Source organism: Macaca mulatta, chromosome 5 (assembly GCF_049350105.2).
Source record: "Macaca mulatta isolate MMU2019108-1 chromosome 5, T2T-MMU8v2.0, whole genome shotgun sequence".
NCBI classification, from domain to species: Eukaryota; Metazoa; Chordata; class Mammalia; order Primates; family Cercopithecidae; genus Macaca; species Macaca mulatta.
This window is the reverse complement of record NC_133410.1, coordinates 119,178,468-119,206,049: the sequence shown is the minus strand read 5'-3', so window position 1 is coordinate 119,206,049 and position 27,582 is coordinate 119,178,468. Positions and strand designations below refer to the sequence as shown.

Below are 27,582 nucleotides of genomic sequence, written 5' to 3'. Positions count from 1 at the left end.
TCATCCAGGACAGGAGATTAACACTGAGAAGGCTGTGCCAGTGTCCAGGAGGAAGTCAATTTCCTGGCCCTCAATGGTTAAGCATACCCGGGGCTCAGTGAGGGTGACGACATGAGCTGGCGCTTGCCCCGGGCACCCTCAGTCCTGTTGTTGCATCGTCTGGTTGGGGCCTTCTGATCCAGAGAACCACTGCACTCTGGTGCAGTGCACCTTCCAGTGATTGCCTCAGCATAGCGGACATGGACAAGGGGGCGGCTTGTTTTTCATTGGACAATCTTTTTTAAAGTGTCCTTGTGAACCACACTGATAACAAGTCCTACAGGTTGATTGACCTGCTCCATTTTCTGTCCTCTCTGTACCACCAAGGTTTGCTTGTCTGAGGGCCATGACTAAGGCTGCGGCCTTTCTCTGATCTCGCTTTTCCTTTTGGGCCTGTTCCCCTTGGTCCCTATTATAGAACACTGAGGTTGCCAGGTTTAATATGCCTCCAGATTTTGTTCAGGGCCCAGGGCTTGCTTCTGGAGCTCTCCCCTGATATTTGCAGCTGATTAGGTAATAAACTTATCTTTTAGAATCAATTGACCTTCGAGTGAGTCGAGTGACAGGGGAGATATTTTCTTAAGGCCTCCTATAGCCACTCAAGAAAGGCAGAAAGATTTTCTTCCTTTCCCTGAGTTATGGTGGACATCATTGAATAATTCACGGGCTTTTTCCTAATTCTCCTTAGTCCTTCTAGAACACAAGTCAACAGATGTTTACGACTCCAGTCCCCATGAGCTGAGTCAAGGTCCCAGTGGGGATCCATACTGGGGATGGCTTGCTAACCGGTAGGGAATTTGTCCCTTTCTTCGGCTGTCATTCTATCATTTACTTGACTAAGATACCAGGTATCTCCAAACTCTCGGGCTGCAGCCAAACCTGCACTCTCTTCATTAAAAGCCAGGGTTTGATCTAACAGTAGCATGACATCTCTCCAAGCGAGGTCTAGGGTTTGCCCTAGACCCTGTAGGACATCTATGTACCTATCAGGATCATCTGAAAACTTCCCCAGGTCTGCCTTATCTGCTTTAAATCAAAGAGGAAGAAGGGGACATGTACCCGGGTTGGGCCAAATTCCCCTCCCCCTACAGCTTGAAGGGGACATAACCGATAGCCTGGGGGTTTTTGTGATCCTTTGGAGATTTCTTTGCTTGTTTCCTTCCAGGTGGGGGAGATTAGAGGAGGCTTCTCATTAATAGGAAGGGGAGCTATAGGGAGGCTAGGATATGGGGGTAAACTGAAAGGTCCTCCTGTGGGATGTAAATTGCAAGCTTTGCATAGTTGTGTATTCTCCTTCAATGAAAAGAAAGCTTGGACATAAGGTATTTCACTCCATCTGCTTCCCCTCTTACAGAAAAGGTCAAGCTGCAGGATAGTATTGTAATTTATACTTCCCTCAGGTGGCCATTTTTCCCCATCAGAGAGCGAATATTGGGGCCGGGCCTTAGTGCAGAAAAAAATGAGCCACCTCTTTTTCAGGGCTTGTGGATCAAATTGGTCCCAATGGCTTAGGATGCATTTCAAGGGTGAGCATGTTGATGCCTGAGTGTTTCCCATCTGAAAGACAAACCTCTCGTGGTTTTGGTTTGTTTTGTTTCTCCCTCTGCCCAAGAACCCACAACAGTCCCTGGACCCTGCTGATCAGAATAGTTGCACTCACTGACGCAGCAGCAGAAACACTAGTTTTCCTCCACAAGGAGGACCGAGGAAGGTTGGATTTAGTGGCCCTTACAGGCGCATTATCAAAAACCTGTTAGAGTCCTAAGCACTCTCCTGTTGGTATCGGGATCTTACCTGTGTCCTATAAAGATGTTATGCCCCAAAAACGAAGTGGAGGGCCATACCCTGAGGGTGGGAAGGGATCTCCAGGGTTGGAAGAGTGACACCTTTTGTCCTCACTTATATGAACAGGAAGGATACAATTTCTGATGCTCCCCATATCCTAGCTTCAGGAATCGCTTTCATTAGGCCTGTTCATCTGAGGAGGGATCCTAAAATTCCAGGTAAGTCCCCCCTACGACGGGGCTTTGGGCAAAAATTATGTCTTTCTAATTGGTGAGCCTGGGTGCCTAAGGAAGGTAACAGAGTCCTGGAGTTTATACTGGAAATCATTCCTATAGGAGAAACTAGAAAAGCACCAGAGACAGGGAGTGATTTTTAGAAGCCAGACTAGCCTCAGAGAAAAGAGGCTAGAGGAAGTTTATCTGGCAGGCATTAGGACCCAGGGGGCAAGGGTCAGGATAGATAGGATAGATGGGACTATCGCCTATCGCCAAGCGGTGAGACTATTGCCTATCACCAAGCGGTGAGACTATCGCCTGTCGCCAAGCAGTGAGTACCATCTGACCCCTTTCACTTGCTATTCTGTCCTATTTTTCCTTAGAATTCAGGGGCTAATACCGGGCACTTGTCGGCCAGTTAAAGACGACTAGTGCAGCCCGGGACTAAAGACACTGGTGTCAGGCTTTCTGGGAAAGGGCTCTCTAACAACCCCCGACTTTTCAGAGTTGGGAGCTTTGGTTTGTCTGGAACCAGCTTCCACTTTTCCTTCACCTCTTGGCTGAGCCAAGGAGCTCGGGCTGCACGCGGCCAGCCTGTGTTACAGGTGGCGGCGGGCTCAGCGGGCCTGCACTTGGCGCGGCCAGCCAGCGCCTGCTGGACTTGATGGGGGGCTGCTAGCATGTTGTCACCTCTCACAGGTGTAATTTTCATTCTTTTTTTTTTTTTTCTTGAAACAAGGTCTCATTCTGTGGTCCAAGCTGAAATGCAGTGGTAAAATCACAGCCCATGGCAGCCTCAACCCCTCAAGGGCTCCTCCCGCCTCAGCCTTCCAAGTAGCTAGGACTACAGGCGCATGCCACCTGGCTCATTTTAAAAATATTTTGTGAAGATGGCAATCGCCATGTTGCCCAGGCTGTCTCAGACTTCTGGGCTCAAGCAACCTTCCTACCTCAGCCTCCCAAAGTGCTGGGATTACAGGCATGAGCCATCTCACCGGCCATAATCTTCATTTTTAATCCTCTCAAGTGTTGTAGATTATGAAGTAAATTGAGGCCTAACATGCATATACACAAGTAAAATTACAGCCTCAGCCCTCTCACGTATGCTGTGGCAAAAAGAAGGATGGAAACAATCATACCTGAGGCTTGGGTCACAGTGTGTCCAAAATGTGCCTTAGAGAAGAGGGGATCTACTTTAAAATTATGACCAAAGGGCCAGGCGTGATGGCTCACACCTGAATCCCAGCACTTTAGGAGGCCGAGGCAGGCAGATCACTTGAGGTCAGGAATTCAAGACTAGCCTGATCAACATGGTGAAACCCCATCTCTAATAAAAATCGAAAAATTAGCCAGGTGTGGGGGCGGGTGCTATAATCCCAGCTACTCAGGAGGCCAAGGCAGGAGAATCGCTTGAAACCAGGAGGCAGAGGTTGCAGTGAGCTGAAATCATGCCACTGCACTCCAGGCTGGATGACAGAGCAAGACTACATCACAATTAAAAAAAAAAAAATATGACCAAAATGAAAAGAGCTGAGGTTTGTGATTGCCTGGCCCATTCATAACATGAAGACGTTGGCACATATGTTGATCTTGTATCAAAATAAGTTTGACCTTTAAAAGCCAACTTGCATTTGGTATAGCCCTTCCAGCAAGTTATGTGGCAACACATTTTAGAACCATAAAAATATTCATAGGTGTTGACCATGTGATCTCACTCCTGTCAATTCTCCCTAAAGGAATAATCTCTCCACTATAAAAATAAATTCTAATCACACAAATATATATTTAATGTTATTCATTGTAAACATTTAAAACCATTTTCAGTTTTAATTAGAGAAATTGTTAAGACATTGTTCTAAGAACATAATACAGTCATTAAAAGGGAAGTGTTTACCACAATATTAATAGAAAAAATGCAAAGTCATATCTACTCTACAATTATATTATTTTTTATTTTCACATACATGGATAAGAAACACAGAGAAATGAAAATAGTTCATTTGAATAGGCAGTCAGATTATGGGCTTTTTCCTTTTTGATTTAAATTTTTGTTATTTAAAGTTGTAATTTTAGGCCGGATGCAGTGGCTCATGCCTATAATCCCAGCACTCTGGGAGGCCGAAACAGGCAGATCACTTGAAGTCAGGAGTTTGAGACCAGCCTGGCCAACATGACAAAACCCTGTCGCTATTAAAAATACAAAAGCTAGCCAGGCGTGGTGGTGCACCTGTAATTCCAGCTACTCAGGAGGCTGAGGCATGAGAATCACTTGAACTGGGGAGGCAGAGGTTGCAGTGAGCCAAGATTGTGCCACTGCATTCCAACCTGGGTGACAGAGTGAGACTGTCTAAAAGCAAAAAAAAAAAAAAAAAAAGGCATAATTTTAATGAGACTTACGAAGCCATCCACCGACCTTCAGGTGAAGACACTGTGTTCAGTTCTCTTATGGCCCAAAGCCCCTTTCCTCAAGTCTGCTGCCTTTGATGGCGCTCCCCTGCCCTCCATTCTGATTCAGAAGTTTTCAGCTCTATCAGATCCAATTCCCCCACTAATATCCCAAAATGACATTGACAGATAATAATCTCCCTGCCCACATATTTTTAAAAAATCAACATAATTATTAATGGTATTATAAATGAGAAATAAAAAGAAAGTAAATCAAGATATGTATATAAATATATAAATGTTTGGGCATGATTATACTAGGGAAGCCCCATTAAAAGAATCAAAAACTTACCAAGGTAAGTGGATCACTGTGAATTCAAAAGCTACCAATACAGATGGAATGAATTAACATCTCAAATACTATGACTGGTCTTGCCATCAGGGGCTCCTCTTTCCAAAGGGTGAAAAACTCTTAGGAACAGTTCAGAACAAATCAAAGTACAGCCTTTCTTCCATTTACATGGTGTCATAAAAGATTCCCTGTACATAAAACCGTGTAAAAAATACATTGTGTTTATATGGAAAAAGAGTTAGTCTCTAGGCTAGTAATTGTTAACCATGACTGCATATTAAAACAGCCCAGGAAGCCTTCAATGCTCCAGATGCACAGGACTCACCTCGGTCAGTTCAATCACACCTTCTGAGAGGGGGGCCCATGAACCAGTGTCTTCGCATCACCTGGAGCTGGTTATATGGGACTCTCAGGCCCCACATAAGACCTGAAGAATTAGAATCTTCATTACATAAATATAAGTAGATAGAAAGGATAAGTTCTAATAGTCAATAATACAGTAGGGAAATTATAATAAAAAATAACTTATTGTAGATTTCAAAATCGCTAGAAGAGAAGAATTGTAATGTTCCCAACACAAAGAGAGGATCAATGTTGCAGTTAATGGACATCCCAATTACCTGACTTGATCATTCCACATTGTATACATGTATTAAAATACCACATGTACCTCAAAAATATATACATCTATGATATATCAATTTAAAAATACAAAAAAAAAGAAAAAAACCTCTTCACTACACAAAGTCTCCCAAGTGGTTCATAGCCCTATTAAAGTTTGAGAAACACTGGTCTAGGCTCAGATAATCACACAAAAATGTGGCCCATTAGCCTGAAAATCCAGCAGAATATCCAGGGGCTGTTTGAGATTTGGGAAACTCTTTATGTGTGGGACTTCCTCATACATGGGGACATCTAACATTCCTGTCTCCCTACCAATAATTGGCAGTCAGACAACCCCCACCCCGCACAATCATTCTGATAACTGAAAACACCGCAGAACTCTCTAAATACTTCCTAGGAGTTGGAAGTATTAACCTAGGAAGAATTAACCTAATTTTTTGCAAAGTCAAGTTCACTTTCCTTGCCTTCACTACCAAACTACCTACTCTTCCCTTAATGGTGAAACTGTCACCTCGGGACTCCTAGTTGCAGTCTGTTACCATTTCACACTCTCCCTTGCCTCAGAGTCTCTTCAGATGGAGACTAGTCATCATTCTGTCCTTTATCCACTCAACAAATATTTATTGAAAGCACTCACAAACATTTATTGTTATTGAGTTAATGTTATTCACTCAACAAATATTTATTTATGCAAAGCACTACTCCAGATTTAAAAAACTGAGTAAGACCGAATTCAATCGTGCCTTATCTAAGAGGGAAAAGACATGTGCTAGATACTGTAATACGATGAAATAAGAGTCATAATAAAAATATATTTTAAAACTTACATGGAAGAAAAAGAGGAGAGCGTAACAACGTATTCATAATTAGCAACATCTGGTAATACAGAATTAAATTGAGAAGTTTGAGAACTTTACTTTTCTCAAAAAAAAATGGATTTTAAATAGATAAATAAGACACTACAAACTTTTGCATACTAATTTGAAAAGTAGCAAAATTTTTCTGTATAAACAATGCAACAGTAAAGCCATTCCAAACAAATAAATAATTTTGCAGACTTAATTGGTGGAACCCAGATTAATAAAACTTGCTTTGTTCTAGCTCTAGAGCTCTGATAAATAATTTCTCTTTAAACAGCAAAACATGGATATTGGTGATCAAACCAGTAGAAAAAACATTTTAAAGGCAGACTGTATTAGTCCATTCTCACATTGCTGTAAAGAAATACCTGAGACTGGGTGGTTTATAAATAAAAGAGGTTTAATTTATTCACAGTTCCACAGGAGGCATGACTGGGGATACCTTGGGAAACTTACAGTCATGGCAGAAGGTGAAGGAGAAGCAGGCACAATTTTCACATGGCAGAGAAGGAGACAGAGAGAGTGAAGGGGGAGGTGCTACATACTTTTAAACAACTAGATCTCATGAGAACTCACTCACTATCACAAGAACGGCAAGGTGGAAATCTGCACCCATGATCCAATCACCTCACACCAGGTCCCTCCCCCAAAACTGGGGATTACAATTCAACATGAGATTTGGGTGGGGACACAGAGCCAAACCATATCAGACTCTTTAGAGTGTTCTCCTACTTCTAGCTGAGTCACAGCTAAACTACTAAAAATTTCATGCAGAATTCAAGACTTCATATATGTAAGGGTTCTATAACCTAGTCCTGATAGTTCACATCAAGAACATTCTGAGTCAAAAACAAACATTCTCTTTAAAAATTGAGGTGTTAAGATTAAAAATATTCTCCAGAGGATGTATGGCTTAAAATTTCAAGTCTCTATATTGCCCATTGTAATTAAGTTAATATGAGACTTAAGCTGGGACTACAGGCACACGCCACCATGCCTGGCTAATTTTTTTAAATTTGTGTAGAGATTGCCCACATTAGTCTTGAACTCCTGGCATCAACTGATCCTTCTGCCTTGGCCTTTCAAAGTACTAGGATCATAGGCCTAAGCCACTGTGCCTGGCTAGCAAATTAATTTTTTATCAACACATCACATATGTGCAGCATAGGAAGAGAAACACAAAGCCTCAACAGGACACTTTTCCCCAGACAATGACTAAAAAAATAGATGTTTACTTAACATAATGATTGAAAGTAGGGATATATTGATAATACATGTGCTTAATCAGTTTTATTTTGTATGATCGTTTTCTATTTCTACCTTACTTAACTAGTTTCCGTTCTGTCTATTTTTTGATATATATGTATGGATGTATTAAAGTATTTCTTTCAAAACTCCTTTGAGAACATCTGGAGTTAGCCCACCACTGTATCTCTTCAACATGAGACTTTCCATCACTTTCTGTCAAGTTTGTTGGTTTTATAGTGTTAAGTGTTTTTCTTTTTTTTTGTTTGTTTTTTTGTTTTGTTTTGTTTTGTTTTGTTTTTGTTTTTGTTTTTTTTGAGACGGAGTCTCGCTTTGTGGTCCAGGCTGGAGTGCAGTGGCCGAATCTCAGCTCACTGCAAGCTCCGCCTCCCGGGTTTACGCCATTCTCCTGCCTCAGCCTCCCGAGTAGCTGGGACTACAGGCACCCGCCACCTCGCCCGGCTAGTTTTTTGTATTTTTTAGTAGAGACGGGGTTTCACCGTGTTAGCCAGGATGGTCTCGATCTCCTGACCTTGTGATCCGCCCGTCTCGGCCTCCCAAAGTGCTGGGATTACAGGCTTGAGCCACCGCGCCCGGCCATGTGTTTTTCTTATATTCAAGTAAGTGTTAAAATAATAAGATAATGCAGTTGTATATTTTTAAATTTTTTTATTTCCATAGGTTTTTGGGGAACAGGTGGTGTTTGTTCACATGACCAAGTTCTTTAGTTGTGATTTCTGAGATTTTGGTGCACCCATTACCCGAGCAATATACGCTAAACCCAATTTGTAGTCTTTTATACCTTGCTCCCTTCCCACCCTTTCACCCTGAGTCCTCAAAGTCCATTGTGTCATTCTTATCCCTTTGCATCCTCATAGCTTAGTTCCCATTTAAGAGTGAGAACATACAATGTTTGATTTTCCATTCCTGAGTTACTTCACTTACAATAATAGTCTCCCATCTCATCCAGGTCACTGCAAATGCTGTTAATTCATTCCCTTATATGGCTGAGTAGTATTCCATTGTGTATATATATATCACAGTTTCTTTATCCACTTGTTGATTGATGGGCATTTGGGTTGGTTCCTCATTTTTGCAATTGTGAATTGTGCTGCTATAAATGTGTATGTGCAACTATCTTTTTCATATAATGACTTCTTTTCTTCTGGGTAGGTATCTAGTAGTGGGATTGCTGGATCAAATGGTAGTTCTACTTTTAGTTCCTTAAGGAATCTCCACATTGTTTTCCATAGTGGTTGTATTAGTTTACATTCCAACCAGCAGTGTAGAAATGTTTCCCTTTACCATATCCATACCAACATTTACTATTTTTTGATGTTTTGATTTTGGCCATTCTTGCAGGAGTAAAGTGGTATCACATTGTGGTTTTGATTTGCATTTCCCTGATCATTATAAATGTTTTAAACCAGTTTCCATGTGGAAAGTTTCATTGATAGCGATCTTACCACATTTGAGTCTTCAATGAGAAGAGTTGGTCTCATGAGTCACCATTTTTTCAGGAAAACATAAATACCTAGTCCTGAGAGTGGCAGAAAACAGCCCCAAGAGGGTAATATTGGCATAGGGATTAAAAGACAAAGACATGTCTTTGGGCTATAAATTGAAGATTTTTTTCATTTATGGAGAAAAACAATTTCTTATCTCCTACATTTACAGAGAGGAGTACAAAAATCATAAAATCAAATTAAAAGTTAGAAATCCTTTATGATTATATCACTGATAATTTATATATGACAGCCATAGGATCTTCTGGATTCAACAAACATGTAAGATAGCCTTGACATTTATCTGAAGGGTTTGGTGTAGTTTCAGCATAGGAACCTGATTCCTATAGTACTCCAAGAACAAATGAAACTACACCAAACTCTTCAGATTAACTCAAAATCACACAACTGAGAAGGCTTGTGCTGGGAAAAGAGCCTGGATCTTAAAATTTTCCCACTCTGGCCGGGCGCGGTGGCTCACGCCTGTAATCCCAGCACTTTGGGAGGCCAAGGCGGGTAGATCATGAGGTCAGGAGATCGAGACCATCCTGGCTAACACGGTGAAACCCAGCCTCTACTAAAACTACAAAAAATTAGCCGGCCGTGGTGGTGGGCACCTGTAGTCCCAACTACTCGGGAGGCTGAGGCAGGAGAATGGCTCCCAGGAAGCGGAGCTTGCAGTGAGCCGAGATCACGCCAGTGCACTCCAGCCTGGGGGAGAGGGCAAGACCACGTCTCAAAAAAAAAAAAAAAAAAAAAAAAATCCCACTTATTTTTTTTTTGAGTCCTGAAAATACATTACTGCTTGATGACCACCTTATTTTTTCATTCAAAGTAAATGATCTCAGAGGAAACTTCTCCAAAGTGCTTCTGCCATATTCCTAAGTCATATGACCAGACATTTTGTCAATCCAGAGACACTGTCTGCAACAGAGCAGGCACTCAGTATGTCTTTGTCAAGTCAACAAGTGAATGACCAATGGGTTAAAAGTGAAAAGAAGCAGAAAATAACATCCTGTAGCATGTGCGCGTGTGTGTGTGTGTATATACAAACATAAAGACTCAAAAAATCAACTCGTTGGCAAATAGTTTTGAAAAACGCTGCAATAATAGCCTACACAAGGCTGATGGTTATGTAAAGTGCCTCTCCCTTGTGGAAATTGTCCCCAAAATACAGCATCAGTCCAAGGCAAAACCCCACCTGATCATTTGGAAACTTTTGAGCAATCTGCAAGGGGAACAGAAATGTGTCACTTCTACCCTAGAGGGAAATTAGGCCAGTGGGAAGGGGAAGCAGTGCACCCCTGTGAGAAGCCCTGTGACCCTGTACAACCTCCCAGCTGCCCAGGAAGCAAAGCCAACATGTGGATCTCAACCTCAAATGCCATGTTGGGAGAGAAAATCTAGAGTGTGGCATCTAAGTCCCATAGCCAGAGACACACCCTGTTTTGGGTCACAGCTGTCCATGCTGTTCTTGGATGGGAGGGACAAGGAGGAAGCCAACTAAGCACAAAGTCAGAAGACTTTGGCTCAGGTCATAGGAATGAATTTTTTGGCTGGACAATATCTAAACAAATTGATCTGTGCTAGAATTAATTTATTTTAAACTAGAACTTCATTTGATGACCCCTTGATCTTATTTTTTCCAACACTCCACATAGCTCGGGGTAATTCACACTTACTGACCCTTACTTAACATTCACTTGGAAATTACTGATTATAAAGGAAACAAATCAAGAGTTAGAGAACACCAGGTTCACCAAAACCCAATAATAGGCCTTTTACTTAGTTTGCTATAAACATGCTATTTATTTTGAAATGAAGAAAGGAAAATTTTCAGCACCCACCAGTTTATTTCACATGCTTTTTTATGTTCCTGAACACTCAGTTAATTGCATTCCTGAGAAGGTGACATTTCTCAGGTACAGAAAGAATGATATTCACAGCTATTTCCCCAATGACGTTTACCACCTGGCACCAAGAATGTACAGCTGATGCTCAAGGGAATGTTTCACCTGAGATCCCCTTAGATTGCATGCGTTTGTTTTATGCTGCTTATGTTGAGCAAAAGTCTGTTGGATATTTAGTTCAGTAAATCTAAAGCAAGTTGTGCTCTGGTAGTCTAACACTTGGCTTTGAGTAATTCACCTGCATGAAAGTAAGGAAAACTGTGTGCCAACAGGGGCTCTAGTATCCATAATTGGTATGTTGTTATGTTGCTTTATTAAAAAGGAAAATGAAAAATGAACACACTCATGTTAACATTTTGCCTTACAAAGCTCTTGCAAAAGTTTTCCATTTTGAATGTGCAATTAAATCGTAGTAGAAAGTAATACTTATAAAACAAATTAATAAATTCACTGTCATGGGAAATTATTCTGAAAACTTTTATTAGACTGATCAGTTCTTCAGTTCTCTTAAATCCATTGTGTAGATTCAAATGTATTTAGAAGAGTGTGTAGATTTTATCAACCCAATACCAAGGTCCTAGTGGTTTCCTTAGAACAATGGATTATGGCCCAGGATGGGAAGGCCTTAGCACTGAAATTTAGAGAAATATTACTTGAATCATGGTTAAACTTTTAGCAAGTAATATCAGATAGACATCATTAGGAATCTTTAAGGCAGAGGTTCTCAACCTTAGCCATGCACTATATAATCGCCTGGGGAGCTTTTAAAATCTGAGATGGCTAGGCCCTGACCAATAAAATCAGAATCTCCAGGGTCTGGCAGGAGCATTTTTTTTTTTTTTTTTTTTGAGACGGAGTCTCGCTCTGTCGCCCAGGCTGGAGTGCAGTGGCCGGATCTCAGCTCACTGCAAGCTCCGCCTCCCGGGTTCATGCCATTCTCCTGCCTCAGCCTCCCGAGTAGCTGGGACAACAGGCGCCCGCCACCGCGCCCGTCTAGTTTTTTGTATTTTTTAGTAGAGACGGGGTTTCACCGTGTTCGCCAGGATGGTAAAAGCAAGTAATCACTTCAACCTGAGAAAGCTGATTGCAAAATAAAATAAAATAAAATAAAATAAAAGCAAGCGATTCCAATGGAAAATTTAAGATTGAGAACTCTGCTTTAGAGAAAAAAAAAAACAATGGAACTCCACCCCTTCAATAATTCTTAGAATGTATAGAATGTTTCGTCTAAATGGCCAAAAACATGTCATTCACTTGTCCCACAATGCAGATTACCTAAGCAGATCATATATCCGTCTTGTGATTCGGTGTTCCACAACTCATAAGTAGTAACCCTCGCGATCAGTTCACCTCAGAGATGACTGAGATAATCAGAGAGGTATGTTTTTCTCAGCTATATTATTTTCCCTAACACTCACTGTAAATGTATTACATTTCATACAAATCTGATCTTTCTACTGTATAGTTCCAAAAAATATTTTTAAATTTACAAGCGAAGTTAATTTAAATTCACCCCATTTGGCATTATATTTGCACTCTATTTCATATCATACATAATTAACTTTTATATAGATTAGAAACTCCAAAGTAAAATACAATTATGAAAAGTCCAAAACATTTGCAGAATATGTAAGCAGTTTCAGGATGAGGAGACCTTTTCAAGCACGATAATAAGGCTAGAAACCATAAGAGTAATATGAACTGATACTACACAACAATGTAAAACTTCTTTATTCAAAACTTCATAAATAAAAGCTGAAAGACAAATGAAAAACAGGGGGTGAATACTTGCAGTATATATAGTAGATGCTGAGTTAATATCCTTAAGAGTTCAATGTTTTTACAAACTAAAAAGGCAAAGATTACTAACCCAATAGAAAAATGTGTAAAGTCTCTAAATAAACTATTCACAAAGAAGCATAAACAACCACAATAGATATTTGATCTCAGCGAGAAAAAAGAAATTGAAATTGAAATAATGAAGAAATGTTTGAGTACTTCTCTGACGGCCTGTGATTTGATAATGTCAGTGATTTCAATGGTGTGGGAAACAGACACTTTAATGCACTACTGGAGTCCAATCTTTCAGCTGAGAATAGTTTGAAAATACGTACTACAATTTTTAAATACACTTTGACTCAACAATCCTGTCTAGGGGTTTATCCTGAGAAAACAGGACATGTAGGCAAAGATGAACAAATTAGGATATTCACTGGAGCATTCTTTATAATATCAAAAATATGGAAGCAACCTCATTATTCATCAATAGGAACTTGGCTAAAGTAATGTGCTTCATCCTTATTAGAGAAAATTGTAAAGGGATGAAGTTGGTCTTTATCTACTGACATGGGATGATGCCCTCAATATATTGCTATTTTTTAAAAGCCAATTTCAGAACAACATGTAATTTCATCTCATTTAATGTAAAAAATGTTTATTTGAATTTAAAAGTCTAGAAAGCTGTATACAAATTACTAATTGTTATTATCTTTAGGAGAAGTGGCAGATGGAACAAATAAGAACTTTTGACTATATGCATTTCTAAGTTGCTTGAAAAAAATTCATACATTAACAATCTCCAAACACAAAAAAGATGTTTCCATTTTGGAAAAACAAAACAAATACCTCCCGTCCGTGATACTGTAGCCCATGTCCCTGCGTTTGCACACTCCCAAGAATACATGGGCCCCTTCAAAAGGAAGTAGACCCTTCAAACAGCCTCACTGTGGGGCCTACAAGCTTAAGGGCTGAACCTGACAAAGGCTAATGCAGTGTATGGAATTATATCAAGCAAATATTTTTTGAGCTCTTTCTCTACGCTGTGTTCAGCTGTTAATTAATTATATAAAATTCATGGTTAGTAATTTTTGCATTACAAAGCAAACCAGTTGTATATAATTGGCTTAAAAAGGAGCCCAACATTATTTTTTCTTTTTCAGCCTCCAGTAATTACGAGTGCATAAAGTATCTTCCCAGTGAATAGGTGAATCAATGAATGAACAAATCAAGGAATACAATCTATGCTGACTATAATGAGGCCTTGATTTTTTGATGAGGAAACAACTAATCCATTTTAACCTTCGATTATCCTTTATAAGGACTTTTTTGTGCCACCAAGTAAAAAATGATAATAATTTGGCTCAGACTAGTCAAAACTATGAGTGAATATCAGAACCATAAAACTGCATTCTGCAAATACTTTAGTTCCTTGGTCATTGTGGTAACACGTGTGAAACAACCACATGTTGTTTTAGTAAATCGACAGACGTGGTCATTTCCTTCCGAGAGTTTGGTCTCTAAAACGTGATCACAGTCAATAAACTTACAGCCATACATCAAGAAATCTATTTGAACTCCAAGAGATGACTACAGGACCAGTTTATCAAGAAGCAGACTGTCTTGCAGGCATGCAATCATGCACACACAGACACACACATATATTTTTAAAAGCCAAGATGTGGGACACACCTCTTGAGCAATGCTTTGAAAATGAAAACCCTAGATGTTCCATTTTACAAATGTGCACATTGCTAGAGTGAAATAAGATTCTGCCAAGGGTAAAATGATATCAGGATTGGCAGGGGTGTGTGGGCATGGGTGGGGTGTGATGGAGTCCTAAGGGAAGTTAACTCAACAAATGTTGAGTTTATAAGTATATCCCAGGGTTAAGGACTCCATTTGTCCAGAAGAAAGAGAATCAGCTGCTGTGTTTGGACATTGGCTATTAAATGGCGTAGATTATGTTTAAGCAAATACCAAAATTGCCTGCCTGTCTGAAGTAGTCATATTCTGATAATACATGTGCACCATTAAATTAAAGATGCACCTTAATTACATTAATATCGAATTTCAATTTTTCAATTTTCACTACTTCTCCTTCAAAGTTAGTTTTTCTTTAACAAGCTAAGGACCCTGATCTAATCATGTTCATCAAGGTGCTGGTGCTTTTCTCCAGTACATGTTGAACATGTGGAACATGCTTATAAAAATCATAAGCATCGCCAACTGAACAAAAATAGTTTTATAACAGATTTCTATCTACAATTTAGAGATGAGGCTTGAGCAGGGTTTTTATTTCCTAACTTCATTTTAGTATTTGATCTACTATCCTTTTTTAATAATTTTTTTTTTACTTTGAAATAATTTCTAACTCACAGAAAAGTTGCAAGTGAGTTCCAAAATATCCTTTACCCAGATTCACCAGTTGTTAAGATTTTGCTACATTTACAATATTAATCTCTTGCTGTCTCCAAATATATACTAAAATGAAGTTGCATACATCATAATACATCAAAAAATCAAGGCCTCATTATAGTCAGCATAGATTGCATTTGCTCCTTTATTTTTTAATACTATGTGTGCCTCTCTTAAGAATATGAATATTGAATATTCCTTCATTATCTTACATAATCTCAGTTGTTAAATTCAAGAAATTTAGCATTGATATAATACTTTTACCTAATCAGTCATTCTTATGTTAATATTTTCCATTATCTCAATAATGTCCTTTTTACATTCTTCCCCTCCCGTCCAGGTTAACATGTTACTTGTTATTTAGTCTTTAGTCTCCTTTAATCTGGAACAATTTCCCAGCCTTTTTAAAATGCTTAGTGACACAGATATTTTTACAGAATACAGGCCAGTTATTTTTGAGAATTCTCCTCAATTTAAAAATGCAGTTCTGCTGTTACCTTAGTTTAGGTGTCGTTTTTAAGAAGTCTGATGGTAGCCTAATTTTCTTAATCTTATAACTAACCTGATATGTTTTGCTTGATCTTTTCTTTATCTTTAAAGACTGATAGTTTTATTCTTTCTCTGTTTGATGTCTTGCTTGTCTTTGTTTTAACCTGGTTTTTAGGAAGAGATGCATTATGTTCTCATTGTTTTAGTGTCTCTTATAGTGTCTTTCATTCTCTTTTTTTTCTAGCACTTTACTGTTGGGTCTATAATTTTTTTATTTTTTAATTTTTGTGGGTACATAGAGGGTGTGTGTATTTATGGGGTACATGAGATGGTTTGAATGCCTAATAATCACATCATGGAGAATGGGGCAACCATCCCTTCAGGGCATTTTTCCTTTGTGTTACAAACAATCCAATTATACTCTTTTAGTTATTTCAAATGTATAATTAAATTATTATTGACTATAGTCACCCTGTTGTGCTTTCAAATAGTAGGTCTTTATTCAATCTAACTTTTTTTGTACCCATTAACCATCTCTACCTCTCTTCCATCCCCCCACTATGCTTCCCTGCCTCTGGTAACCATCCTTCTACTCTCTATGTCCACAAGTTCAATTGTTTTGATTTTTAAATCCCACAAATAAGTGAGAACATGTGATGTTTGTCTTTCTGTGTCTGGCTTATTTTTCTCAACATAATGATTTCCAGTTCCATCCATGCTGTTGCAAATGACAGGATCTCATTATTTTTATGGCCAAATAGTACTCTGTTATGTATATGTACATGTTCTTTGGTGTGGTCTATAATTTTTAAATAGTATTTTTGACTACCTCATATTACTTATACAGCAGGCAATTATTTTTTCCACTCTCCTATTCCTGACTTTCTTCTCTTCCCATTTTTTAGGTGCATTCTTTCCACTCTGTCAGTATGTATAAATAATGTATATATATTATTCTTCTACCCATATGACCACTCTTGTTTTAGTCTTGATCTACAATTAATTGTATTAAATGCTCAATGTCCATACTTTGGACTTAATTTTCTCCATTTTCCTTCCTTCTCTCCTATTGTCATGTCTTTGAAGGGCATCACACCTTCTCTAACTCCTTTTCCCCTAGTAGCAATGCTTTTCCAGGGCTTCCGACTCTGGTCCTCTCCCTTTCATGCCCCTTCCCTGTAGGCCATGCTACAGATTACCAAGTCTCAGGCCTTTGTTCAGTATATTGGCGCTGGTTTGGTTTTCACCTTCTGGGTGTAATTTTGTTTGTGCTTTGCATATGTCCTAAGCTCTCCTCTTCTCTTTCTTATAGTCTCTCAAGCCTTCCTGCTCCTGCTCTCCATACCCACAGGCTTACAGCTATGGCAAAACGTTTGCTGGAATCCCAGCACTTTGGGAGAATATGGGAGATACTCAAAGAAACAGAAGTGCCAGTTTTACCTAGAGAAATAAAATTGACTAGAGGGAGAATTATTTTATATTTAAAAAAATCATGGCATAGAATGTAAAATTTACATAATGTTTAAATAAGATAAAATTTATAGAAATGTCTCTCTTCTGGCAGCCACTTAGGACAATTGTCCTGGTTTCTCCAGGTGTACGTGCTTATTTTCCCCTCCGTTAGGAATATTCAGTGAAAGTGTGAGAAGCACTGAAATGAGATACCCTGTCTACTTTCATGCCCTCTACAAAGTTGAGAAGCCTCTATGTTCATCCAGCCATTGGTGAAAATGCTGAATAAAATAGGGTAAAGACACACTACTGGAGACTATAAAGCCATTAATAGACACTCTTGACAACAGACAATGCCATATTGCCCCATCATGTCATGAAGATACCAATTGCTAGCTATTTCAATTTGATTTTCAAGCAATCCATTGATCTATGTGCTTAGTAACCTCATAAAAAATAAATCAGATGAGTGTATCAAAGCTTGTCCTTACTTTACATTTGTTGGTTACTAATGACCTTAACATTCATTTCTGAATGCTCAAAAACTAGAGCATTTTTAACAATCTATTGTTAAATCTGCAGGTATGAGTCAAGTTGTCTATAATTTCCTGAATCCTTTCTGTTCCTCTCTTAAAAATAAAGATGAAATGTACCCATCTGTCATCTTGTGGCACCTCTCCTATTTGCCATGACTTTTCAAAGGCTACCAAACAATTTATAGCTGGAAATTCTATTTGCACCCTGGTACATAATTTATCTGGTCTCATTTTAAACACCTTGGAGTTAGCTTGCCAATCCCTCTTTTATCTTGGGCTGCAATTTCTACTTTTCATAGTTATTCTCCATATTCAATTTAAAACCCAATCTAGAAAAGAGAGGAGAAAAAATAGGAATTGAATGATGCTGTCTCATCTCTGATATACCTTCTGTTATCATCTCTAGGAAGGAGACTTATTTCCTTGTTCTTTTTGAAATCGTGGATTGACAAAACTATAATTGAGTGTGTGTGTATACATATGTGTATACATACACACAAGGTGTGTATATATATATGTGTGTGTATATATACCGTGTGTGTATATATACCGTGTGTGTATATATGTGTGTATATATATGTGTATATGTATGTGTATATATATGCGTGTGTAATATATGTGCATATATATGTGTGTGTATATATATGTACAGGGTACAAAGTGATGTTATGACATATGTATACAACATGAAATGATTAAATCAAGCTAATTGATATATCCATCACTTCAATACTTACCTTTTTTGTGGCAAGAACATTTAAAATTTATTGTCTTAGCAACTTTGAAATATACATTATTATTAAATATAGTTACCATGCTATACACTATATCTAAAATAATTCATTCCTCCTGTCTAACTGAAACTTTGTACCCTTATGAGCTCCCTTAGCTTATGGTAATGAGCTCTCTTAGCTTTTCTTTGTCTGGGAAAGCTTTTATTTCTCCCTCATTTCTGCTGAGAAATCCACTGACATTGAGACTACCTTGCATGTGATATGGTTATCTTGTACTGCTCTCAGAATTTTTTATTTGTCTTTTATTTTTGATAGTTTTATTATTACGTGTCTTGGTTAACTCTTCCTTGAGTTCAAATTGATTACAAACTCCTGCACTTCCTGTATCTAGCTATTGGCATCTTTCCCCCCAAATTTGGGGAGTTTTCAGGCACTATTTCTTTAAATATACTTTCTGACACTTTTTTTCTCTCTTCTTCTTGAATTCCTATTATATGCATGTTAGCTCTATTGATAATGTTGCATGATTCCTGTACGCATTCTTTATTCTTTTTTCTCCTCTGGCTGAATAATTTAAAATGTTCTGTCTTTGAGATCACTGGTTATTTCTTTGTCTTGACTGAGTTTGATGATGAAGTCTTCTATGCAGTGTTTTCAGTCCAGTCATTGTATTCCTCATCTCTAGGATTTCTATTTTTTTTTTAAGTACCTATTTCTTTATTTTTTTGTCAAACCTCTCATTTTGTTCATGTGTTGTTTTCTAAATTTCATTTAATTTTCTGTCAATATATTCGTGTAGTTCACTGAGCTTCTTTAAAAGGATTATTCTGAGTTCTTTGTCATTTTATAGATCTTCCTTTCTTTATGGTCCATCATTGGAGCTTTATTAGTTTCTTTTGGAGGTGTCATGATTTTCTGATTCTTCATAATCCTTATGTCCTGGGTTGGTGCCTGCGTATTTGAGAAGACAGTCACCTCTTACAGTCTACAGGTGTTCTTTGGCAGGGATAGACTTTCACTATTTAATCTACCCTGTGATTATGGATAGGTCAGCTGGTAATGGCCACAGTAGGTAGAGCTTGCTGTTGGGTTCTCTGGTTGGCTGCGCCACTGCCGTTGCTTTGAGGTTGTGTGAAGCTGCTGGCTGGGCTCTGCTGTGAAGTGAGACCACTGGCTGGGCTCTGCTATCAGGTGAAGCTGATGACCAAGCAATGTGATGGCCCCTGATCAGGCCAGGTCACAGGGTATATCCCTGGCTGGGTGGTATCACTGTTTGGGTTCCACAGCTGGGCAGGGCTGCAGGCTGAGTTTTGATGTTAGCAAAGTTGCCATTCGGGACAAATGGGACCACAGGCTATACGCCGTAGAAATGCACAGTTGAGGCTTGCTGCCCTGCTTGGGTGGTGCCTTAATGTGGGCTCTGGGGCCAGATCAAGTCACTTTTTGGCCTCCCATGTCGGACAGGTTTGGCACCTGTGCTTTGAAGAAATGCAATGTTGTGGACATCTCCCTGAATAGGCAGGGCCTTGAAATAGACTCTGAGGCTGGGCTTGGATGCTGGATGTCTAGAGACTAAAGCCTGGTTGAACTTCCCACCATGCTTCTGGGAGTGATCAATCCAGCTTTGGACGTGGGCTGTGCTGTTGGCTGGTATCTCTGTCTGGGCACCACAGCTGGCAGGACCACAGAGCTACTGCCAAGATCTGCACACTGGTCACTGTGAGCTCTGTCTCCTTTTTTTGTTTCTAACTGACCCCAGACAGTCTAACCATGCCATTACTTCCAGTGTCCCCCATAAGGCAAGACTGGTCTGAGCTTCCTGGGATGCACCTCAGAATGCTAGGGAAGCTGGATATCTGTCTCTGTTGTTTTCCCATTTTAAAATCATGGGCCCCAGGCCCTCCCATGACTACAGCCACTACTACAAGACCTTCGAGGACCTGCGGGACAAGATTCTTAGTGCCGTCAGTGAGAACTCCAGGATTGTCCTGCAGATCAACAATGCCTGTCTGGCTGCAGATGACTTCCAAACCAAGTATGAGAAGGAGCAGACTCTGCTCATGAGTGTGGAGGCTGACATGATGGCCTGCACAGGGTGCTCATTTAGCTGACCCTGGCCAGGACCGACCTGGAGATGCAGACCGAAGGCCTGAAGGAAGAGCTGGCCTACCTGAAGAGAACCATGAGGGGGAAATTAATGTCCCGAGGGGCCAGATGGGAGGCCAGGTCAGTGTGGAAGTGGATTCGGCTCCGGGAGCTGATGCCACCAAGATCCTGAGTGACATGCAGAGCCAACATGAGGTCAAGGCCGAGCAGAACTGGAAGGATGCTGAACGCTGGTTCACCAGCCAGACTGAGGAACCGAACCAGGAGGTTGTTGGCCACACAAAGCAGCTCCAGATGTACAGGTCTGAGGTCACTGACCTGTGGCACACCCTCCAGGGTCTTGAGATTGAGCTGCAGTGGCAGCTCAGCATGAAAGCCACCTTGGAAGGCCACCAGCGCACTTTGGAGCTCAGCTGGTGCAGATCCAGGTGCCGATCAGCAGTATCGAAGCTCAGCTGGGCGATGTGCTAGCTGACAGTGAGAGGCAGAATCAGGAGTACCAGTGGCTCATGGACATCAAGTCGCGGCTGGAGCAGGAGATCACCACCTACCTCAGCCTGCTTGAGGGCCAGGAAGATCACTACAACAACCTGTCCACCTCCAAGATCCTCTAAGGCGGCAGGCTCCTGGCTTCTGCTTTCCTTTAAAGGGTGTCTCCTGGGTAGGAGGATGAGAAGGAAGGGACACTTACCTCTGGCTGTTCCACGATCTGCCAATAAAATTTTATGACCCAAGGAAAAACAAAATAGAATCATGGACCCGGGGGAATTCTGTGTGGCCCTGCGCCAACTTGGGGAAAAGGGAGGAGAGATGTGGTCAAAATAAGACCATTTCTCTTACCATTTTAATGTGGTTTTTATCCAGTTCTGTGGTCTACACTAGTGTCAGGCCCATTCCCAATTTAGGGGGTTTTTCACAAAAGTTCTTGTCTGTGGACAGTTGTTAGCTGGACATTTTGTTGAAGGGACATGAAATCTGGGACCTCCCATTCAACATCTTGCTGTTGTCACTCTCCCCTCCTTGATCTTTTTGACTAAAAAAGCATCTGTCTGATACAGTGGCTAATGGCTATAATCACAGCCCTTTGAGAGGTCAGGGTGAGGGGATAGGTTTAGGCCAGGAGGTTGAGGCTGCAGTGAGCCATGATCATGCCACTGCACTCCAGCCTGGGCAATACAGTGAGGCCCTATCTCTAGAAAAATAAATAAATAAAATAAAATAAAGCCTCATGGCTCCTTTTGGTCACCTTTACCTTTTTTTCCTCAAAAACAGGTCATCTTTACCTTTTTTAAAATCCTCAGTTCATTTGGGTCTTACTTTATAGAACTTTTATAGTAGATCTGCTACATTTCCCCATTCACCTTTGGTTACTCTCCCTTCTTATATTTTATAAACATGTCATTTGAAATTTGAGATTAATAGACAACCATTTGACTTTCCTGAGCTGTCTCCCATTTTATTTGAATTATTTCTCGGTTTTAAAAAAATCTCTCTTCATTAACCATAATCTTATTTGAGACTCAATTTCATGAGTCAAAACCATTTTTTTCCTTGAATATTTTTAAAGTTTCCCCAAAGCCAGGGTATTTGCCTGACTCTATTCAGGGTTCCCTTTTCTGGCCATAAGAGCTTTGAATGCTCATAATTTTTCATACAGCATATTATTGATAATAGTCTCACAGGTGATATACTCTCACTGGTATACCACAATTTTCACAAAACTCAAATACATTTTTCCTGAAAATAAAACATTGTAATCATTTTTAGTTGCCACATATATTGGCTACATATTAGTTAGGCTTGCCCTCTACAATGTTTCTGGGGATACTGATAAACAAGCTCTTGATTATGTGGCATTCCTTGCTACTTTTGCTAACACCAGTGTTTCTCTCTCACTTAAGAAAATATAGTTGTAAGAACATGAGAACAATGATATCATCGAGATAACCTTGACTACACTCAAATGTATGTATTTTAAGAAGGCAGATCATGTGCAATTTTAGTGCTTTCACCATTAGTAATAAATTACTTGCAACACACCCCATGTGTCAAAACCAAGCTGAGAAATAATCCAGGTGCGTTCTCCTGAAGTTCCTATCCCCCTCCACATCATCAACTAGCTTTTTCACTCCATCAAAATTAAGTCCAGGCTTCGCTTGATTTTCATTATGAGGACAGTGAGTAATTTATCTGATGAGGATGGTCCAAGTAAACTGCCTTGACAAATAACCTGCCTTTGTACAATTAGGCACCTTTCCATATCCACCATTTGGCTCAGTAGTCTGTAACATTATACAGTCATATTATTTCTAATATTGGTAGTATTTTAGTATTCTGTTTCTATGGGCCTTTTAAATTCATGGCAATGAAATTGCATGACATCTATAGCAGAGTAAGGACATAAAATTTTTGTAACCATTTAATTTAAAGTAAGTTGATCTAAAATAAATTCAAGCTAAACACAAAATTGTCTGCAAAAGATTTTTTTTTAATTGAAACAATGAATACTGAATTGAAAACTGTTAGCTCATTAAACAAAGCACTGAGTGATGAAAGCACCAAGGACAACCAGGCCTGAAAGAAAGGAAAGGAGATGGGATGAGAGGAGAGGAAAGAGGAGGGGAGGGGAGGAGACGAGAGAGGAGGGAAGGGGAGGAAAAAAGGAAAGGAATAAAAGGAAAAGAAAGAAAAAGAAAGGAAGGTGGGGAGGGAAAGGAAAGGAAAGAAAATTATATAAGAAGGGGAATTGGAGGAGTTCTGAGAAGGCTATGCATTCATACAGATTATGCCTAAACTAGAATTATTTTTTCTTTTTAATTAAGAATGATTTAGAATGAACAATTTTTCCATTCTACAGCTGCTTGTATTATAATTTCTAGAAAGTGGTACCTTAAAGTCCATCTGTTTCTTACACAAAATATTGATTTTCTTATTATTTTAAATTTAAAAATTATTAAATTTTCTACTTCAGGACTGCTGACACAGCTTTAGAAATCTATTCTATACTTCCAAATCTTCCTTGTAATGAGAATATAATCTTTAGCAAGATGGCAGCCACAACTCCCCCCGCTGCATGCTTGTGGCATCAAGAAAGGGAAGCGGTAGGAGGCCCAGAACACTAGCGGGACTTCTACCCATGTCAGGGTAGAGGTAAGAGAATCCAAGAAGGGGGTAGGTGAGACTGTAGACAGGAGTAAGGGAGAGTCACCAGAACAGGACCTCTACACCCTCTTTGGGCAACCAGGTGAGACGTGCCCGGCCAGCGAGTCCAGATACCCCAATCAGCATTGGGATGTCCTGCAGAAAGCATATTATGAAGGTAAGACAGGAATGAGTGGCATCCTTGGAACCACCTAGTGGGAGCTGAACTGCATCGGCAGAGGGGGTATGGCAAGTCCAGCATCCAGTTGAGCAATTAGGGGAGATCATGAGAGCAGGGTTCAGCCGTGGCTAGGGGGTAGTCTCACCATGGATGGGGGGCAGTCTCACCATGGATATGTGGCAGTCTCACCAATGGCAAAGGAGGGGCAGTTGACAGTAACCAGGGCTTGACTGTGAAGAGTGGACAAGTGGCTGAAGGTTGGTGAAGGGATGGTCAGCAAGCCGGATTTGGCCACTCAGTGGGTGACCAAAATGACCCTGTTGTGGAAATTGTCAGTGACTTCAGTGCTGAGTAATCAGTGAATAGGTCTCAAGAAGCAACATCTCGATGTGCAATGTCGGGCCAGCTGGAGCAGTGAAAGACAGCAGGCACACTGGGGCTTGGAAAATGGCTCTAGGGATATAAAAGGAGTTGAATGGACTTGGCAGTATCAGGCTTGGAGCTGCTTAATTGCAGAGCAGTGACAGGCCAGAATGGAAGAGGAGGACCAGGAGAACTCAGAACTAAGCAGTAATGTCTGCAGACACTATGCACTGGAGGATGTTGTAGATGCAAAAATGTGATCTTGGAGGTGGTCCAGTGAAGCCAGAATTTCAGGTCTTGTCCATCCCAGATGGCTGCCCGGCACAACTGAGGTTTCCAGGAGGTGCAGGCCATAGAAACTGAGGTGGGGGCGGCCTACTAGGCAAATGCCAGGTGGCAATTAGTCGAGGTGGGTGGGCCAGTCTCCATGGCTATCCTGGGTATTAACGGTGAAGGTATCTTCCAGCAGGTAGAGAAGTCTATGTCTGGTCCAAGAGGGCCTGATGGGGCAGGGGCCCTTGTAATCCTGATACGAGGTACACAGGCAGTGCCTGGGCCCAAAATGTGTCTGTGAGGTGAAGGTAGAGAAGCTTTTGTGCACGAGGTAGCTCCTCATAGACCAGATAGACTCAAGTTGGGGTTAAGGGCTATGAGTGTTGCCTCTGTCCTGTGAAGACGGAAGGTGTATAAACCCACTGGAGCACACCTAAATGTCTCAATAGCTCTCTTCCTTCCTTTGTGGTAGGTACATCATCCACTTTCAGTTCAGCCCTGGTTGTAAGGAGGCTCATGCTGGAGTGTGCTGCTTGCCAGGCCATAAACAGTCAATGCGACAGAGCACAGGAGTAGCTTCTGTCACGCCTGCCTGCTCTGGGCCCAGAGTCCCACCTGACTGTGCTTCCTGGATAAACTTGACAGGATCGTTAAATAATGAAATCAATCTTCCCATCTTTGGAGATAGCTGCCAGCTGTTGTATTCTTGGCCTGTGAATTGTAGACCCTTCTTGTTCAGTATGCACAGTACAGCCAGGTGGCACCTTTCCTGTTGGGCCTCCGTATCAGGTGTTTGAGTGGGCTTCGAATTTCTGCCTGTGTCAAAGGGCCTACAGTAGTACCCCCTTATCCGACGTTTTGTTTTCCATGTTTTCAGATACCCAATTTCAACCACAGTCCGAAAATTTTTAATGGGAAATCTACAAATAAACAATTCATAAATTTTAAGTTGATCTTGGAGGTGGTCCAATCAAGCTAGAGTTTCAGGTTTTGTCCGTTTCATATGGCTGCCAAGCGCAAGTAGGGCTCTGAGTGTTTCCAGGAGGTGTGGCTGTGAGTGGCCTGATGAAATCTTTTGCCATCCAGCTCCATCCCACCCAGGATGTAAGCCACCCCTTTGTCTGGAGGATCCACACCATGCACTCCCCGCCCATCAGTCACTTAGGAGGCGCCACAGTTATCAGATGGACCGTCGTGGTATCATGGTGCTTGCATTCCAGTAATACTTATTTTACTTGACAGTGGTCCCAAAGCACAAGAATAGTGACTCAGGCAACTTGGATATGCCAAAGAGAAGCCGTCAACTGCTTCCTTTACATGAAAAGGTGAAAGTTCCTGACCTAATAAGGTAAAAAAAAACCCTCATATGCTGAGGTTTCTAAGATTTAAGGTAAGAATGCATCTTCTATCCATAAGAATTTCCTTAGTCTGTTTTCTGTGGTCATAACAGAATGGACAGGAGTAAGGGAGAGTCACCAGAACAGGACACTGAGTAATTTAGAAAGAAGAGAGGTTTACTTTGGCTCACAATTCTGGAGGCCTAGGAGTCAAAGATCTGCCCACTATATCTGACCAGCTTCCAGTGAGGCCTCTGCCATGTCACAGCATGGCAGAGAAGTGGAAAAGGAAGCGGAGTGTGCCAAAGGGAGCCAAGACAAGGAGGAACCTCACTTTGTAACAACCGACTCTGATGGTTACTAACCCAGTCCTGCTAGAGAGAGTGCTTGCTTTGGGATCTGGGATTCGTTCTTCCTCACCCTAGCTGTTTCTGGAGGTGGCAGCTGCTTTCTTAACTGTGGCCAGGAGGTGACTGGCAATGCCTGTGGTGCCACTGGGGGTAATCTGGCACACTCAGGATGATCACGCAGCAGCTCACAGGCCTCCAGGGCAGCCAGGTGCAGAGTGGCAACTCTGAGGTGAGGGAGCCCCGTGATTTGGATGTGCTGCGCATGGGCTGCTGCCAGCAGCCAGCAGCACCCAGTAGGCATTGTAGGGGTGGTAAAGCCCTGGGGAAGCCGCACTGTCTCACTGGGAGCGTGCAGAGGAACAGAGATAGCAGCAACAGGCCTGTTGGTGATTTGGTGGCTTTGCTAACAGCATTAGACCAGGGGTCTGTTGGAGAAGAGTCTCTTTCCCCGGTTGGCGGGCAACAGATAAGCTTTCTGTGGAGAAGCTGTACTTGAGCCTTCTTGGTCTGTGGGGTCATGATGCCAGGACCTTTGGGGACGGGGAGCTCCTCTCCCATAGCTGAGGCTAGAGACACACCAGTTGGTGGGTGGCTCTTCAAGCCCAGGGTGTCCCCCAGCTTACAGCATTCCTACCACCCTCCTCCTAGGAGCCCACCTTCCTGTGGGACCAGAGTAGTCTTAAAAGTAATTTTGGCAAATTTTGTCTGGTGTCTACCTCCAAAACAGAGGCATGAAGTGAAGGTAGAAGGCAGCAACAGATGTGAAAATAGAACAAAAACTGCCAGACCCACTGTAGAGTGTTCCTCAGATCTCAACCAATCTCTCGATCAGAGCCAGGCCCTGGCCACTCTCCCTTGATCCTCCTATAGAAATGGGTGTCGTCACTCATTGACTTACTTAAATTTCATCCTCTTACAAGGAAAGCAGGAGTTGGCTGGTGTCATGGGCCGGATATAGTCAGAGGTCAGATGACCAACTGACTAGGAGGGCTTCTATTTGAGGACAATTCTCAGAGTTTGGGAGATCTTTCCCATTTCTTATACATGTATTCAGTCTGGGTCAATTACCAAGTGTTTCTTTCATAGAGCAGGTTTAATCTAGTAAGGGTAGGCTTTGTTCTAAGATTTATGAAAGTTGCATCTGTGCTGAGGTGGCCTTGTCTCCTGGAAATCACTGGGCCAGGTTGCATCCTGCTAAGTTGCATGTAATATCAGCCCTGTGAGATGCTTGAGTGGGTCTTATCACTATCATTAATCTTAAAGCCACAAGATGTCTCTTATAGTACACTACAGTTATTAAAATATTCCCTTTCTAAAAAAGCTAAATTTTATTTATGAACTCCTTTCCTATGTACTTAAGTTCCCCGATGTTTTTAACCTAGGAAAAGAGTCTAACCAAATGAATCTACTGAGGCTTCCCTTTCAAAATCCTCAACTATCCTTTGGGGTTCTAAAACAGACTTTCAAAGGGCAGTAAGTAATTTCAAAAGCTTTTTCTTTATCAAC

The 27,582-nt window shown here is 40.9% G+C and overlaps 1 long non-coding RNA gene, 1 other non-coding gene and 1 pseudogene across 3 annotated transcripts in view; all 3 read left to right on the top strand.

The window, feature by feature from the left end:
• Positions 1 to 2,239: 2,239 nt before the first annotated feature.
• LOC114678379 (uncharacterized) overlaps positions 2,240 to 27,582 on the top strand; it is an 81,283-nt gene continuing 55,940 nt past the window's right edge. Inside the window, exon 1 of the long non-coding RNA XR_013417266.1 lies at positions 2,240 to 2,370. This is a non-coding gene — a long non-coding RNA (uncharacterized LOC114678379). The remainder of the gene's footprint in view (positions 2,371 to 27,582) is intronic.
• LOC144341034 (keratin, type I cytoskeletal 19 pseudogene) lies at positions 20,212 to 21,045 on the top strand (annotated as a pseudogene). Its single transcript, XR_013417606.1, has one exon. The product of XR_013417606.1 is annotated as a keratin, type I cytoskeletal 19 pseudogene (transcript).
• MIR492 (microRNA mir-492) lies at positions 20,234 to 20,347 on the top strand. Its single transcript, NR_032544.1, is given in 1 exon segment — positions 20,234 to 20,347. It is a non-coding gene; the product is annotated as a microRNA mir-492 (primary transcript).